At 37.4% G+C, this 17,306-nt stretch overlaps 1 long non-coding RNA gene across 7 annotated transcripts; it reads left to right on the top strand.

The window, feature by feature from the left end:
• Positions 1-1,524: 1,524 nt before the first annotated feature.
• Positions 1,525-5,292, top strand: LOC145137611 (uncharacterized). Of its 7 annotated transcripts, XR_013721143.1 has the most exons (6): positions 1,525-2,086; positions 2,158-2,427; positions 2,608-2,654; positions 2,726-2,827; positions 3,813-4,569; positions 4,666-4,900. It is a non-coding gene; the product is annotated as an uncharacterized LOC145137611 (long non-coding RNA). The 7 variants fall into 7 exon arrangements; XR_013721144.1 differs by lacking the exon at positions 2,608-2,654 and having other exon boundaries at positions 1,526-2,086; XR_013721138.1 differs by lacking the exons at positions 2,608-2,654; positions 2,726-2,827 and adding an exon at positions 4,910-5,292 and having other exon boundaries at positions 1,527-2,086; positions 4,666-4,833.
• Positions 5,293-17,306: the final 12,014 nt, after the last annotated feature.

Below are 17,306 nucleotides of genomic sequence, written 5' to 3'. Positions count from 1 at the left end.
GGAAACTTTATGACACCTAATGACATTTTGACCTTGGATCTGCATTTGGACGTGTTAAGACATTATATTAAGAACTTAATGGAGAAACAGGAAAGTCTGCAGTTACGTCGAGTGTACCTGGGTTACGCCATGCGTAAGCGGTCAACGACTCTGTTTTTGGTCAACGGAGGAGTACGTCCAGCGTACCTTCAGAGTATGCACTATGTACGCTTGCTGAGTTGACTCGGCTGAGTTGACTCAATTGGGTTGACTCAGTTGATTTATGGATTTTGACCAGATTCATCTTGACTTTGACCAAGTTTGACAAAGTTTAACCTTAAGGGTATTTTTGGGTATTTTGGGATTTTGATGGAAACTGGTCATTTGATTGAAATAGGTGTCGGTTAGAGAGATGATATTTGGAGTCGGGTCCCCATAATCTTTTGTCCAGTTTGTGAGGTGAGATTTCATCACTGTACTTGCGGGTTGAAGGCACCAAGGTCGTCCATTTGGATTTGATATCCTGCTATGTGATAATATGTTATCGGTGGTGTACTGATTTGTTAGATCGGTATCCTGGTACATAGGATGGTGCTATGCTTAGTGATCTATAGATCTTCCAGACTGTCTGTAGATTGTTTATATGATTCTCTGTTATATGTGCACATATTTGGTTGGTGGTTGAGGCTTTACTGCTTTGTGCGTAAGCGAACAGGCCCGGGGCATTCCAACTCGATGGTTGATTGGGCCCAAGGGTATTTCATCCAGATGATGACAGGACCCGTTGTAGATTGGCATTCTAACCCGATGGTTGATTGGTCATGGGGTATCCCAACCCGATCGTTGACTGGACCCATATTATATTGGCATTCCAACCCGATGGTTGACTGAGCCTGGGGTCATTCCAACCCGATGGTTGATTGAACCTGACATGTTGTTATTGTATATGTTACCTATTTATGTGTTGGTACTTTGGGGGATATCACTAAGCGTTGGCTTACACTTTTGGGTTATGTTTCAGGTACTTTGGATGACCGCGAAAAGGCGAAGGCATGACCGTATACATCCTCTTGTTATGACTTATGATTTTGGGAGACTCTGATGTTCGAAATGTTTTCAAAACTATGTTTCTAATCAATTTGTGAATTTGGGTTGGTTTTAAAAAGTTAAATTTCATGTGATTATTATGGGTGTTACATCAAATTTATTCTCGAAACAAGAAATGTTCTTGATTGAAGGAATATATATATATATATATATATATATTATAATACATACATCTTTAAGTCTTAAATACAACTTTAGTAGCTTGATGTACAACTTATTAAGCACAACATCTTAAAATTAAGAGGTACAAAATATTATGAAAAAGGTACAACATATCAATGCTTGATTGTAGAACGCTCTTTGAAGGCCGGTACAATGACAAGGATTGCCAGATAGTTTTTCTCCTTGACTCCTAGCCGTTGATCTGATAATACAAGTGACCGTCCATTGCTGCCAACTATGACACCACAAACACAATCTCAGACCTTAATCCACTTCAAAATTTGAATTTGAATCAAAAAATAACTCCCAATATCCACCGCCTTTGATGGTTCAGGCCCACTATTCCCCAATCTCAGCCTTTTATTATTCATTCAAGAGAGAGATTAGAAGCATCATCTTCCCTATTGCCCCCACCATCGCCACTCAAACCGTGAAATATACACACCACCGTTTCCGAATGCCTTCAACCATTCAGATCTGGCGTTCACAACCCTAAACTCTGCTGCAGGTTTTGAAGAAAATCATAGATGCCTTCCATACCATATCTTCATTCAGAAAATACCACCATCTCTCTCCGTCTCCGTCTCCGTCTCCCTCGATCAAGAAACCAAAACCACATCAACAACTTACCTCCACAAATCCCTCACAACCGACACCCTATTTTGGGGGTTTTTTGTTTCATTTTTTTGAAGACACATTCTTTTTCCTGATTTTTGTAGGCAGATCTATCAGATGGTTCCCTCCAGGTCTACAAATTGCTCCTTCTATATGTCTTGGTTTGAAATATCAACACAAAAAAAAGATGGAAATGAAATTTGGCGTCTTCAAGTTCTAACAGGTTTAATCTGATTTTTTCTATTCATTTGTGTTTCAACATGCTTACTTTTTTTACCCATTGGTGTTGTACAGGTCTTTTGGAGTTCTAATAGGTTTGATTTTCCTTTTTTTTTTTGCTTTTATAATCAACATGTTCATGTATATATGTTTTTTTATTTGAGTTCTCACAGTTTTGAGTTTTATTTATGATTTTGATTATTCAGTTGTAGTATGTAGTTTATCAGGGGGAATACATGGCCTTGATTGGCCGTGACCTGGTTTGCTAAGGTACTCCCCTGAATCAACTGTGTTGCTTTCTCATCAGACAAGTGGCTTAAATGATAGGTCACTGCATTCAATCAGGTTAGTACGGTGTCTAGAACGCTCAGTTTTAACTTTTTTTTTTGTAGTTTTTCTATGGAAATGGAGTTCGTTAACTTGAAAAAATGTAACTTTTGTGTTAATCTTATCAATATGACATAATTTCATCGTCATGTATTTGAGTTTATGTTATAACTAATGAATAATCACTAATACTTTCAGGGATAACACTATAGGCAGATTAACTGGCAAAATTTAATTAAACTAAGGTATAATTGTAAGATTGTTAAAGGGAAACACCACATGTTTCAATCAAAATTTTCTTTTCTTTCTGCTACAGGCCACCTGAGTGTGGAAGGTGTACTTTTTAAAGTTATTTTCTTCTTATTATCTGAAAAGGGTTACAAGCCCCACCTAAGCACCCTTCTGGAACATGTGATTTGTAAGTTGCATATGTTGTTTTCTTGATTTCTTTCTGGTCTTTTTCAACCTTGAATACTTCACTATATACGAAAATTTAAAGCTAATTGTGATAATCATGTAAGAAATGGTTAAGTTTGTTATTGGATTTCAAGATTTTAATTAAATCATTAAAATTTTGAGTCTTAGTATTTTATAATATTATGATTTGAAGTACTTAATTCCATGTTTTTTTTCATATGTATAATAATGCTATTAAGTTTCAACATTTCTCTTATTTTATAACCCAAATTTGTTTTACATTTGGATTCCATGACCATATGAAGCTTTTTTAAAAGGCTAAACAAATGTAAGTGATCTTTTTTTAAATGCTAATAAACTATAAGATGTTAATGTATAACTTTAACGTCAATGATTACATTTGCCGTTTATATTCAAAGTCATTTGGAAAATATCTCCGATGTACGATGTTATGATTGTATATGTTTTGAAAAATATCTAGAATTGTATTTTGCCTTATTGTGAAGCTCTTTGTTCATGAGTCACATCAAATATGTATGATGTTGAGGGTAAAATAGTCCTCTTTCAGTAATATATTTTACCTCTTCCTCCAAAATGTATTTAACCTTTTAACCTTTTAAGTTTTCAGTAATATATTTTACCTCCTACAAAATGCATTTAACCTTTTAAGTTTTCAGTAATATATTTTACCTCCTCTCCGTCCCTAAAAAACCAACCAAATAATTACAATAAATAAAATAAACCTTAAAAATAATGTATAAGGTGGATTTTGTTTTATTTTGTTTCTTGACAAATAGTTGTCATGACTTTTGATTTTCAATTTACTGTAAAATATCTCATTTCTTGTAAATCTAAAGGGAAAACCTCATAAAAACCCTATGCATTATATCTCGATGCTTAAAAAAACCATTATATAATTTTTTTGTACGAATTAACCATTATGCTTTCTAAAACTGTTTAAAATACCTATTTTATCCGGTTGACAGGTTGTTGGTTTCGAAGTGATGGTTGAAGGTTTGCAATTCCTGGGAAGACTTTCTTCTTCTTTACTTTTTGTTTTTCCATGGCAGCAGGGGTCTCTGGTTGAGATGACTCTCGGCAAAGTGAAGGTTGGCTAAGATGTGTTCGAAGAAACTGGAACAAACGAAGAGGTGAGTGGTTCTCGGTTTTAATGGCTTTCACGAGGTGTGGATTTAGAAGGTAAAGGCTTGAACTGTTGTGGTTTGTGGGTCTCGGTATGGAGGTAAAAACGAAGGCAAAAGCAGCGATTTTGATGGAGATGGAGGTTGGAACGAGAAATGAAAAGGGCTGTCGGCTTCTTGGTGATTCAATTTTCTTTTCCTTTTTCCTTTTCTGGTTAGTTGCAGGTCCAAACAAAGATGACGATGAATAGTGACTTCGCTTTTTGGCTCGGAAGAAAAGGGCTGCAACGAGGGATGGTTGGACAGCAGGTCTCCGGTTCGGATGGAACAGAACTGACGGCAACAATTTTTTTGTTCTTTTCTTTTCTTGGTTGCAGGTCTCAGAAGTGAGGTTGTCCGAGAGGGAGTTCGGCTGTCCGAGAGGGAGTTCGGCTGGACTGGAACCGACGAAGGTAGCAGGTTCTAGTTCGGAGGTGGTGCCAGGATGGAAGCGAGCAGCAGCTGTTTGTTGGTTCCAAATCAAGCCACACGGGCCGTGTAGAAATTAGTACACAAGACGGGTTGTTGTATTTTCTTTTCTTCTTCTAGTTTGATAAACAAGGTGATGCTAGGTTGTTTTTAAGATGGGATATGGTGGTGTTTAATGGCAAAGGTTTATAAGGCTGTGGTTAACTGAAACACTCTTATGATTTTGCAGGTTATACAGAGACATAATCAGCCTGAGAAGCAAAAAAACAAAGGAACCAATGTGCAGTTCTTCCTACCACAAATATTGGTTCTCATTTTTAAATTTATGTCTAATTGTGAGGATGCAAATTCAAGAATAAAAATACTTGGAGATCTGCTTGAATTGCTAGATTCAAATGTCTCTAACATTGCAAGTTACCTCTTTTTTACTACAAATCTAAAGATAACTCATTTTTTTTTTTTTATCATTATAGGAAAATGGATGGCAAGCATGGTTAGTTGCTTCCATGAAAGCTTGATATCTTGAAAACCTACAAAATCATACCATAATGTGATGGTGACCCTGAATTAGTTGAGCAAAACAATCTGAAGACCTTATTTTCTCTAGTTCTATGTCACTACATACAATCATCAAAAGGTGGATGAGGACGATGAAGAGTGTCCTTACTTCTCCTTGAGTCTTCTTTCAATCTAGATGGTGGATGAACAGTGACTCTAAGGTTACCGGTAGCTTTGGGTTAACCGGTCACAAAGCATGAAAACAATCAAAGTTAGAAAGCATAATGGTTAATTCGTACAAATAAATTATATAGGGGTTTATTTAAACATTTGGGTATAATACATGGGGTTTTTATGAGGTTTTTCCAAATCTAAAATACCTTAAAACTAAAATATATCAACATAGATGGTGATTGACGGTGGATTTAAATCATTACAAGTTTCAACCTCTTAAATTACATAAAAAATTAAATTAAATTTTAAGAAAAAAAACAATTTAGCGATTTGATCAATATATTAATACCAAACAAAAAAAATTAAGATACTGATTTTTATATAAATAAGAATAATTTCCGAATCCAATCGCTTTATTAATAACGACATCTAACATATACAAAATCAACTAATAACAGCGTACTAGCAATCAAATAAGTTATTACAAGTACACATTTACATATATGTTTAAACAACAAATTGTCAAGTCTTTTGTTTTTATTTTGATAGGTTGTCGTTGTAATAACTATGCTACAGCACAATCGGAAATAAATTATGTGTGAACCTGAAATAAAATGATGATGATGCTGAAAAAGTAGAATGAATGATCATGCAATCTACTATGGGACTCAAAGCTCAAACAAAAGACCACTTCATTAAACAAACTGTTTCCCAAACGAAAACTAATCGTTGTCAATAAAATATCCGTCGAAGAGAAATATTTTCATAATGAAACTATTCACCAAAAACAATTAATCACCGTACGAAACAATTCATCGAAATGAAACTAACCATCGCCGCCACCAAGAATTATTACCGAAATGACACTAAATTTCGTTATAAAACTAATCGCCGAAATGAAACAAATCGCCGCCGCCGCATCGCGCGGGTAAGCTTCTACTATATATATATATATATATATATATATATATATATATATATATATATATATATATATATATATATATATATATATATATATATATATATATATATCTTAATACCCCATTTAAGGTATATAAGTTTAGGTATCCAAACCCACCAAAATATGTTATTTTGTATCATATATGCATTATAATGTTCTTAAACTTTAACCCCAAACTTGATTACTTTCAAGATTTTCAAAATTTCAATATTTTCTTCCTCTTACATCATATTTGTTTGTCGAATACCTACCAGAATATATATATATATATATATATATATATATATATATATATATATATATATATATATATATATATACACACACACACACGGTTGTAAAGATCTGTCTAGGCGGCCGATTAATCGGCGCCTAGATGCTTGGCAGCCTCCAACCGCCTACGAATAAGGGTTAGAGGGTAAAATAATTGCCATTGATCAAAATCGGTTAGAACTGGTCTAACTCAGACTAAATCGGTCCAACTTGGACTCGAAATTAGGCCAAATCAGTCCAACTATCCACAGGCTCAAAGAGCCAGCTAGCCCACCTAATATTTGGGTTTGATTTTTTTTAATGGAACCTAAGTCTCCTTTTATAAAATATGTGTGCCTTCATTTATTGTCCCACCAACGATGTAGATGCCAAACGTGTAACAGTTCTATACATTTGCACACATGGTTGTTTATTCGTTCAAAACTCCGTCGATGTGGGATGCCGACGGTGAAGCAGGGGAATCCGAATGACAAATTGATGTTCAATATCTAATTGGGTATTAGGTAAAAACCATTATCCAGTCGTCATTCCATATTCCCACAAAACATTCTTCAATCTGTTTCATTTTTCATCTTCTCCAACTTGGACGAAATGTGAATCTCTTTGCCTTTTTGTAACACCTTGTTTCGATTCATTTCACAATTCGTGTCATGACCCAAAGATCAGGTATCATAAAGATTCGGTCTTTGGTAACGAGAGGTTTAAACCCATTTGGATGTGGGTAATATAGATTATGTGATCCAAGAAGTGGGTTTGTGCTTTGGATTGAAAGGGTAAAATGGGAAAGTAGTGTTTTAGACTTCTTTTATGAATTATGGATTTTAGTTCGATGTGTATTAAGTCAAAAGTAATTAGATAAGATTGTAAAGTTCCTCAATACCTTTCTGTGTATATAAAGATTGTCGAAATTGGAGTTGAAACGAAGAAGTTATGACCGTTTGAATTTTGAACGATTTTGGATTAAGCTGAGTACGCAGAGGCATACGCAGGGCGTACTAAGGCATCCTGAGTATGTTTGGAATACCAGGAGTACGCAAGGTGTACGCAATCAGCGCCCAAACCATATTTTCATGGTTTATGCCCTATTTAACCTCCTTAACTCCCCAAAACCATTCCATTCTCAGCCTCCACCTCTCCAAAACCCACCCATGAAACCCTAACCCTAGTTTGAGCCTGGTGAGCTAAAAGAAGGTGTTTTGAGTGTTTTGAAGTGTTGTTGTTGCATCTTGGAGAAGAACAAACTGATTGGAGAAGTGTTCTTTGCATTGGAGCTTGTAGATCTGGAATTTGTTCACCATGATCTCTCTTCTAAAGGTATAAATTTGAATCTTCATGATGCATTTGTTAAATCTAGCTAGTTTTGGATGTTATGAGCTTTTGGTCATTTTAGTGCATAAAGTTTAGATGTTGAAAGTTTGGGACCTTGTTATGGATAAAGTTGGAAACTTTATCCATATAAACATCATTATAATTCAGATCTAAAGGTTGGAGACTTGGACTTAATCGATTAAGTTGAAAAAGATGCACTTTTGGTCTCTCTAATGCTTAAAGGCAAGATCTTGGTGGTTTGGACCATTCTAATGGATAAACTTCTAAACTTTATCAATTATGGAGCTTTTAGGATCCATAAAAATGTGATCTTGATCATTCTATTCCTTCCATGAAAGTGTCATGATGTTTTAATAGATTAATAAGTTAAGGTTTTAACTTTTGGACCATTTCTAGACATGGAAACTCATAAAGGTGGAAAGTTTATTACTTAAATGATGTTGCGGGACAAGATCTGAGTATTGGATAAAAGGACTTAAGAGAATAAGCACTTAATGGAAAAGTGTCATGTGGTCGAGTACGTTGGGCGTACCTTTGATTACGCTGCGCGTACTCGTGTAGAGTCCCGTCCCTGGATGGTGAGTACGCCATGTGTACGAGCTGAGTACGTTGGGCATACTCAACCTGAAGTTGTATTTGTTGACTTTGACTTCTCTTGATCGTTGACTTTTTGACCAATTTTGACCTTGGGTCAAACTTGAGGGTTTTGGGTTATTAATTAAGATTTCATATGGTTCTAGTGTTAGTGGATTCACGGGTGCAAGACGTGCATATAAGGGATCGTATCATAGTGTTTTAGAGTTCTTCGATTCAGGTGAGTCTTCTCCCGGTGCTCGTGAGTCGAAGACACCAATGTCGGCCCACTAAATTGTGTATGTAGGATGCTAGTTGTCTTTGTGACTCTTGCATATTTGTATGAGCCTGCGTGGTTATATATATATATATATATATATATATATATATATATATATATATATATGTGTGTGTGTGTGTGTGTGTGTGTGTGTGTGTGTGTGTGTGTGCGCGCTGACCAGCTAGGTCTTGCTTGTTGTTACTGTGATATGTGATACTCTGTAGTGAGACTGCTGATAGTCTCCAGGGTTGCTGATAACCCATCGGTCGTGCTGTTTGCCCACTGAGACTGCTGATAGTCTCTAGGGTTGCTGATAACCCACCGGGCGTGTTGGTTACCCATTAGGACTGTTGATTGTCCCTAGGGTTACTGATAACCCATAGTTGTTTATTTGTGTTATGTTGTGTGTGTTATTTTGGGGAACTTACTAAGCTTTAAGGGAGGAGCAAGACTCGATTCCATCACATCAATGGGGGACTTGTGTATTTGATAACTTTTAATGATACTCTGATAAATGTTTTAAGATCTTGCAGTTGTGATTTAAATAAAAACTTAAAGTTTTAATCGGATAATTTGGGTTGAAATTTGGGGCGTTACAAGTTGGTATTGAGCCGTGGTTTGAGGGATTCAGGGATACTCGCGGGGGTGCTTGAACTTAAACCGAGGATTTGGTAAAATTTTATAAAATAATATGATTTTCTAAGCAAGTTTTTTAAATAAAAAGGGGTGCGATGCGTGCAATAAGTCGAGCTAAAGTAAGTATTTCCCAAAATACCCATGTGTTTTATATGATTGATGTTTGATGTGAGTATATGAGAATTGCATGTTAGATTAGGGCTAAGGATCTACTCTGTTGCATGGTAGGATGCCTGATTAAGAGAGATGCCTTTATGCCTGTTATGTGAGCTGGTAGTGATGCATGCTACTAATTAAAGATCTTAAGGAGCTTCTAAGATAGGACTGCCTGTTTATGTGATGTTATTAGTTCTTGATGCCCAAATGTTGCTTGCTTTGTGCTTTGTAGGACTCATATTGATGTAATTTAGTCATCGCATGAATATGTTAAGTTACATGCAGTAAGGGTTAAATAATCTTAGAGTGGTTGACTTGGCCTTATTGCACAACTCTCGTTTGAGTCTAACCGTTGTAGGGTTGAGTCTTTTAGTCAAAGGATTATATAAGTTTTATTGCATGTAATTGTATTCATGAAGTAGTTTAACTGAAATTAGTAGAGGTCCTTCAGTAGCTGATGGTAGGGTGAGGTGGGAACTCTAGGAGAGCCTAGGAAGCGCTTTAGTCAGAGTGATGCGCTATTCAACAGATTTTGGACGGTATCATTGTGAGGGAATGACTTAGAGGATTCAGGATGATTCTGAGGAGAGTACAAATAGGTGTAGAAGGTAGTATTGGGCCCGTACGACTGGAACCACAGGATCCGAACTCGAATCAAGGAAAGTCCCAAAAATTCTAAGGAGTTGGTTGAGGGTAGGAACCTGGTTTTGCACCATGAATCTATTGCAACATCTTGGGTATTATTAGCTTTTCGGTTATGGCGGTCTGGAAGAAGACGGGCTGGGTGATTGTTTGGGCTTTAGTGTCCATGTCAGTTGGGGTTGAATGGTGTAGGGTTGGATGAGTAGTTAATTTCAAGGTTTTCGGGGCCTTACTTGAGGAAGAGACAGTCAGAGTCGTGGGATGAACATCTTGAGGATTGTAGCCTTGAGGTTGAGTGCCCAGCCGATGGCTTATGATGTAATTTTCTATGATGAGGATTCTATTCTTCCAGTTTTCTATGTTGGGGGAAAGAGAGACCGATCGTATGATTGCAGAGATCAGAGGATGACCCACTAGGAGAAACCGGATGGTTGTGGTATCCGCAACAAAGGTGGAAATGCACCAGAGGATTCTTCTAGTTTGATCGCCTCAAGAAAATTTCATGTGTGGAAAGAGATTCATTTTCATGGAGACTGTACAAGATGAGGACCATGGGTATGATTTCCTTGAGTTCAGATAGAGCGTGTTCTGGCAAGTTGTTCTAGGTGATCAGGAGAAGTGAATCAGGAACAAAAACTTTCGTTTTCTATGTTATATATCGACTGAAGGATGATGCCTAATGTTTTATAATTGTGTATTACGATGGAGTGAAGGTCAGGGATTTGGAGGCGAACTGTGTGATAGTCCAGTTGTTCTTAAATGGAGAATCAGTGCTATGAATGGGCTGTCAGAGTTATTTCGTGTGCATTTGCATAGGATTATTGATGATAAAGGCGGTTATGACTGGGAAGTTTCTGAGGTCTCCATCTAAGATTCAGAATTTCTTTGAGTTAATGGGTCCTTATATGAGAGATTATCTTGCGTTGTGTTACACATTTTAAGAGTCAGGGATGGTATGTATCTGGCCAAGTCGGTTTGAAGTCTGGGTTGTCTACAACGTCATTTGGTGATATTTCGAACCCAAGTAGGGGAGAACTGGGCATGCTACTTGAAAGATCATTGATCTTTTTGATTTTGTGGTTCTAGAGGAATGGGTTGCAGGGATCAACGGTTCGGGAATGCGAGACTTTGGTTCGAGTCGAGGGTGCCGAGCAAGTTGCCATAAGATATATGTTCTCAGAATGAGTTGTCTTCGTCATAGGAATTTGTTGGTCAAGGAGCTCGTTGTAGCCAGTGGCCCTTTCGGGAAGGCTGATGAACTATTCAAAAGTTGGTTAGGTCGCTCAGGTTGAGCGTCGGTGGTTGAAAGATTTGTCAGCTCGGTGTATAAACTGCTACCTATAGTCTAAGATAAGCAGTGGTTGATCTGTGAATCAACTTCAAGGTTCGGTATATGTAGTTCTGCATGGGTTTACTTTAGTGGGAAAACTTTGGATTAACAGGGTGTTGTCAGTGCATTGTCGATCGCTGGTTGTTCTCATTTATCGTCAATGGGTGGGGATGCTTCGAAGGACTTCAGTTGTATAATTGGAGGTCAATGATCGTGAAAACCTATCGTCATGTTTTGTTTACGGTCTATAGTAGACTCGGTTTTGTTTCGGTAGTAGGTAGAACATTGAAGTGATTATCTATCTGTTCCAATTGTGGGTCTTTTTGGTTTCATGTCATTAGCTGAGATTGTAAAAGGATGTGGAAATGTATCAAGGGAAGGTACCTTGGATATGACAATCTTTGTTGAGAGTGGTAAATTGCTTTATCTGGTTTGGGGTGTGATCACCCGATATCATTTGATCATGGGATCTTAGTCCAGTGACCTCAGTGTGGTGGTGATTGGGTAGGAAGGTTGTAGGATGGCTAGGTAATCCAGTGATTTTGAAGTTATAAGAATGTAGATGAATCCAAGTGAGGGATGGTCACCTGGGATGACATGGATAGTTCTAAGTGCGAGCCAGTTTAGAATTTGTGCCTATGTTAGAGTTTTGGATTGGTATAGCTGGAGGGAGCGCCAGGGTTCCTTGAGTTTGGAAAAAAATCCAAGATAAGTCAGGATTGTGAGTGTGGAGCAGACTACCGTGTAGCCGGCGGTGCCTTGAACGTCTAATCGGGTAGTGTGGATAGGATATTTTTTGATTAAGGATTAACTAGGAATGTCAGTCAACATAGTATCATTCTAAGTCAACTAGAGAGCCAGTTCTGGTTGCGAGAGGATTCATGGTTAAGTAAGGAATAGTTATCTTTAGTCAGTGATGAGCATCAGAGCAAATGATATAGATTCGTGGTTAGGATCAGGTTGAGGGTTGTGTTAGGACCTTTTTGTCTTTTCTTGTCTGATGAAGGCTTTGGGGTCTGAAGCACGACCCAAACACCTGATAGATTCTGGTAGGTAAGGTTTTGACTCGCAGTGTTTTTGGTTAGTGTGCAGTTTTGGATGTGATGTAAGTGATGGGTTTTGAGCATAACAACAATTCCTAAGTGTGCATGCAACCCTAATGCTTGGGATCTAGGTTTTCTCTAATTGAACATGAAAACTTCAACACAAAAGAAGAAACCCTAGGAAGTGTAGAAAATTTTCGAAATTCATATAAAACTAGGGTTAGGTTTACATACCTTGATTGTTATTTTGTAATAACAATAATTCCCTTGTAGATCTTGAAGCTTGAGAACTTAGTGTCACAAGTGTAACACCTCTAATGGATCATAAACACACAATGCAAGAGAATGATATGAGAGAGGATGAGGAGATCAAATTTTTGGCTATTGCTTCTTCCAAAGAGTGTCTGAAAATCATATCCCTAAGGGTTCTTTATATAGTGTACCAAGGATGCTATGGATTAACCTTAATTTCAAATATGGTAATTATCCACCTCCTTTAATTATCCATATATGATAAGATATTCTAGAAACTCTAGAATAATCTTACATATATCATCAAAAAACCGTCCACCCTTCCCTATGAAGGTTCTGGGCCCTTTTGCTCAACTATTGAACAATTGCATTTTTAGTCCCTACGCTGTTAATTAATTTCTTTAATCCCAAAATCAATTCTAGATTAATTTCTGATTAAAAATTAACTAATAACATGATTACTAATTAATATATTATTTCCATAACATATCAATAAATCATTAATTACAATTTATTAATCAAATTAATAAATTCTTCCTCTTCCTCAATTAATCATCGTGTCTAGTTGCACGTGTGAAGGCAACCCAAAAGGACCATGCCACTATCAATTCAAGTACATACCATTTATAGCTATGGGCTTAGACACCTATTCCAACAGTCTCCCACTAGGATAAGTCTAATAACTATAATTGCTAGTATGACTTCAAAAACTGATAAGCAATCGTAGCTCTCATAGCTTTTATCAAACTCTGACCGAGTCAGTTGCGTGTCCGAAGATAAGGGATCATATAATCCTCCGTTCTGCAAGATATCATGTGAACAAATGACATTGAACAAAATCATTCTCATTATTCAACAGTTTGTTTCCTGATTTCTAATTTGTAATGACAAAGAACTTAATTGAACACATCAATTTAGTCCAGACCGGGCCCGACACATAAGTCAACACCAAATCATCGAGGGGCCCAAGATATTGCTTTTCCCCCTTAGGGCGAAAGGAACAAAAAAAATTGACTCATATGCTTGTACTATTTACTCATCAAATCATGCACAACAATATGTTTTATAACACCAAGTTACTGATGCGTTTACGCATTATCAATGCACAACTAACTCATAACCAACAACTCATATATCTCGATTTAAAGATTATACGATATTATCGTCTCAGAATTACTTGTGATAAATTCCATGAAGTGATTCACTGAGCGTGGGGTTAATCCAATACTTAAATCCCTATTTCAAAAGTACTCATGAATATTGCAGCAAACCATTGCTATGTCTAAACACTTAGACAATCTACAATCCAGTTCATGACAGTCTTAATTCACTACTTACTTCCAAAGTATGATCGACTGTGGATGTTTGAATAATCCAATTATTTGGAAAGTAAAACATGAAAAAGAAACACAAAGATAAACAATTGACAAAAGATAGTAAATGATACTCATAAATAAATCCTCTATTATTTAATCATCAAATGTCAATTACATTTATTTGTTACAAGTTTCTAAATAACTATCTAATCAATAAAATGAATATCATCCTTCAGACCAATGCTCCCTGCATGTTGAACATGTTTAATCCTACTCAGACCCTTTGTGAGGGGATCTGTAGGATTCTCCTCTGATGATACCCTCTTAATAACGAGGCTTCCTTCTTCTACACGATGTCTGATAAAGTGATATATTATGTCGATATGACTTGATCTACCATGATCTCTTGGTTCCTTGGTCAAGGCAACCGCTCCTTCATTATCACAGAGAATTTCCATCGGCTCCTTAATGGATGACACTACTCCAAGATCTCTAATGAAGTTCTTCAACCATATAGTCTCCTTCGATGCTTTGCTCACGACAATATACTCTGATTCACAAGTAGAATCAACCATGGTCTCCTACTTGGAACTCTGCCAAGTTACTACTCCTCTATTAAGAGTAAACACCTAGCCAGACTGAGAACGAAATTTGTCTTTGTCTATCTGAAAGCTGGCATCACTATACCTAGTAACTCTTAATTCATTACTGCCACCAAGCACAAGGACCCCGTCCTTAGTTCTTCGTAGATGCTTACGTATGTTCTTAACCGCTATCCAATAAGCTTTACCTGGATTTCCCTGATATCGACTAACCATGCTCAACGCAAAAGCCACATCAGGGCGAGTACATGTCATAGAATACATGACCGATCCAACGGCTGAAGCATATGGGAATTGACTCATTTCTGTTATCTCTGCATCTGTACGCGGACTTTGAGTCTTACTCAGCTTGTTATTACTTTGGATAGGTAACTACCCTTTCTTTGAATTCTCCATGCTAAAACGCTTTGGCACCTTATCCAAATACGTACTTTGACTAAGTCTAATTAGTGTTCTACTCCTATATCTTAACATCCTTATTCCCAAAATATAAGCAGCCTCTCCCAGATCCTTCATAGCGAAACACTGTCCAAGCTAGGACTTAACTTACTGCAAGGTTCGAATGTCGTTTCCTATAAGTAGTATGTCATCAACATACAATACCAGGAAAGTGATTATACTCCCACTAGCTTTGACATACACACAAGACTCATCCTCACTTCTAGAGAAACCAAACTCTTTGACTTTCTCATCAAAGCAAAGATTCCATCTGCGAGAAGCTTGTTTCAATCCATAGATTTATTTCTTAATCTTACACACTCTATTGGGGTATTCAGCATCTACAAAACCCTCTGGCTGACTCATGTAAACATCCCCAATCAACTTTTCATTAAGGAAAGTGGTTTTGAAATCCATCTACCAAATTTCATAGTCATGAAACGCAGCTATGCCTAACATAACCCTAATAGATTTAATCTTGGCCACCGGTGAGAATGTCTCAGCATAGTCAACCCCTTGGGTTTGAGTAAAGCCCTTCACAACCAGTCGAGCCTTGAAGGTGTGCACCTTTCCTTCCATGTCGGTCTTCTTCTTGAAAATCCATTTGCACCCAACTATATTTCGACCTGGTACATTGTCAACCAAGTTCCAAACTTGATTGTCATACATGGACTGGATCTCGTAGTCCATTGCCTCTTTCCATTTAGCAGCCTCATGGCCCGCCATGGCTTCCTTGTAGTTAGAAGGCTCGTCCAAATTTACCTGTGTAATATCACTGATAAATGTATCACCATTTGTAGTTATATGGAAACCATAAAACGCTGGTGTCATTCTAACTCGAGTGGAACATCTAAGAGGAAATAACTCGTCAATAGGTTCAACAGGAATTTCTTCCTCGGGTTGAGTGCTACTGTTAGAGGTTCCTTCATCGCTTGGCTGTTGAATTTCTTCAAGATCAATTGCACTCCCACTGTCCTCTTTACATATGAGCTCTCTCTCTCTCTCTCTCTCTCTCTCTCTCTCTCTCTCTCGAAAGACTCCTCTTCTTGCTACAAAGACCACGTTCCCACTAGGTCTGTAGAACAAGTATCCAAAGGACTTATGTGGATAGCCGATGAAAATACATCGCTTACTTTGAGGTTCAAGCTTGTTGTGAGTCTCTCGTCTAACGAAAGCTTCACAACCCCAAACCTGGATATGGGCCAACGGGGGAACCTTCCCTATCCACATCTCGTGAGGTGTTTTGGCAACCTTCTTTGTCAGAACAAGATTAAGAATGTGGGCGGCAGTGTCTAAGGCATCCCCCCAGAATGAGATTGGTAGTGAAGCTCGACTCATAATGGAACGAACCATGTCCAACAAGGTTCGATTACACCTCTCAGCCACACCATTATGTTGTGGTGTCCTAGGAGGTGCCAATTGTGAAACAATTCCACATTCCTTAAGGTAGTCGTGGAACTCTATCAGATCTGAGCATCTTGATCTTCCTGCCCAATTGATTTTCGACTTCATGTTTGAATTCTTTGAACTTTTCAAAGGTTTCTGACTTATGCTTGATTAAGTAGATATATCCATATTTTCTATAATCATCGGCAAAAGTCACATAAAATCTAATTGCATCCCTTGTGGTGTATCTGAAGGGCACACACACATTCGTGTGTATGAGATCCAACAATCCCTCACCTCTTTCACACGAACCCATGAAAGGTGATTTAGTCATCTTTCCAAGAAAACAAGACTCGCATGTATCATCCGACCTTAAGTCAAATGATTCCAACACTCCATCCTTTTGGAGTTGGGCAATGCGATTCCTGTTGACATGTCCAAGACGACAGTGCCACAAGCATGCCTTGTCTAAACCACCAAACGAATCAATTTGCAACATACTATTTCCTAAATTATCTACAACATCACAGTTTCATACAGGCCATCACAAGGTAATGCTTCAAAATAAAATATACTATTATAATAAGCATGAATAAAACCATTCTCATTATCAAAAGAATATCTAAAGCCTTGTCTATATAAACCATGAAATGAAATAATATTTTTTGTCATTTTTGACGAGTAGCAACATTTATTTAAATCTAAACATAACCCACTACTAAGCACTAAAGAATAAAAACCAATCTTGGTAACAGGCGATGATCTCCTATTGCCCATAATTAGGTTCATCTTCCCATGCTCCACATATTCACTTCTTTTTAGCCCCTACAAGTCAGAGCAAATGTGAAAACCACACCCAGTATCAAGGACCCAAGATTTTGAATGTGATGAGTTTGTATATAGAATAGTGTAAATACCTGTCGAGGTTGGCTTAACCTTGCCATCCTTTATATCTTGCAAGTACTTCGGGCAGCTTCT

Source organism: Lactuca virosa, chromosome 9, assembly GCF_052849685.1.
Source record: "Lactuca virosa cultivar CGN04683 chromosome 9, Lactuca_virosa_CGN04683_v6, whole genome shotgun sequence".
Lineage (NCBI taxonomy): Eukaryota > Viridiplantae > Streptophyta > Magnoliopsida > Asterales > Asteraceae > Lactuca > Lactuca virosa.
The sequence above is the reverse complement of the archived record's forward strand: the minus strand, read 5'-3'. Positions and strand labels throughout refer to the sequence as shown.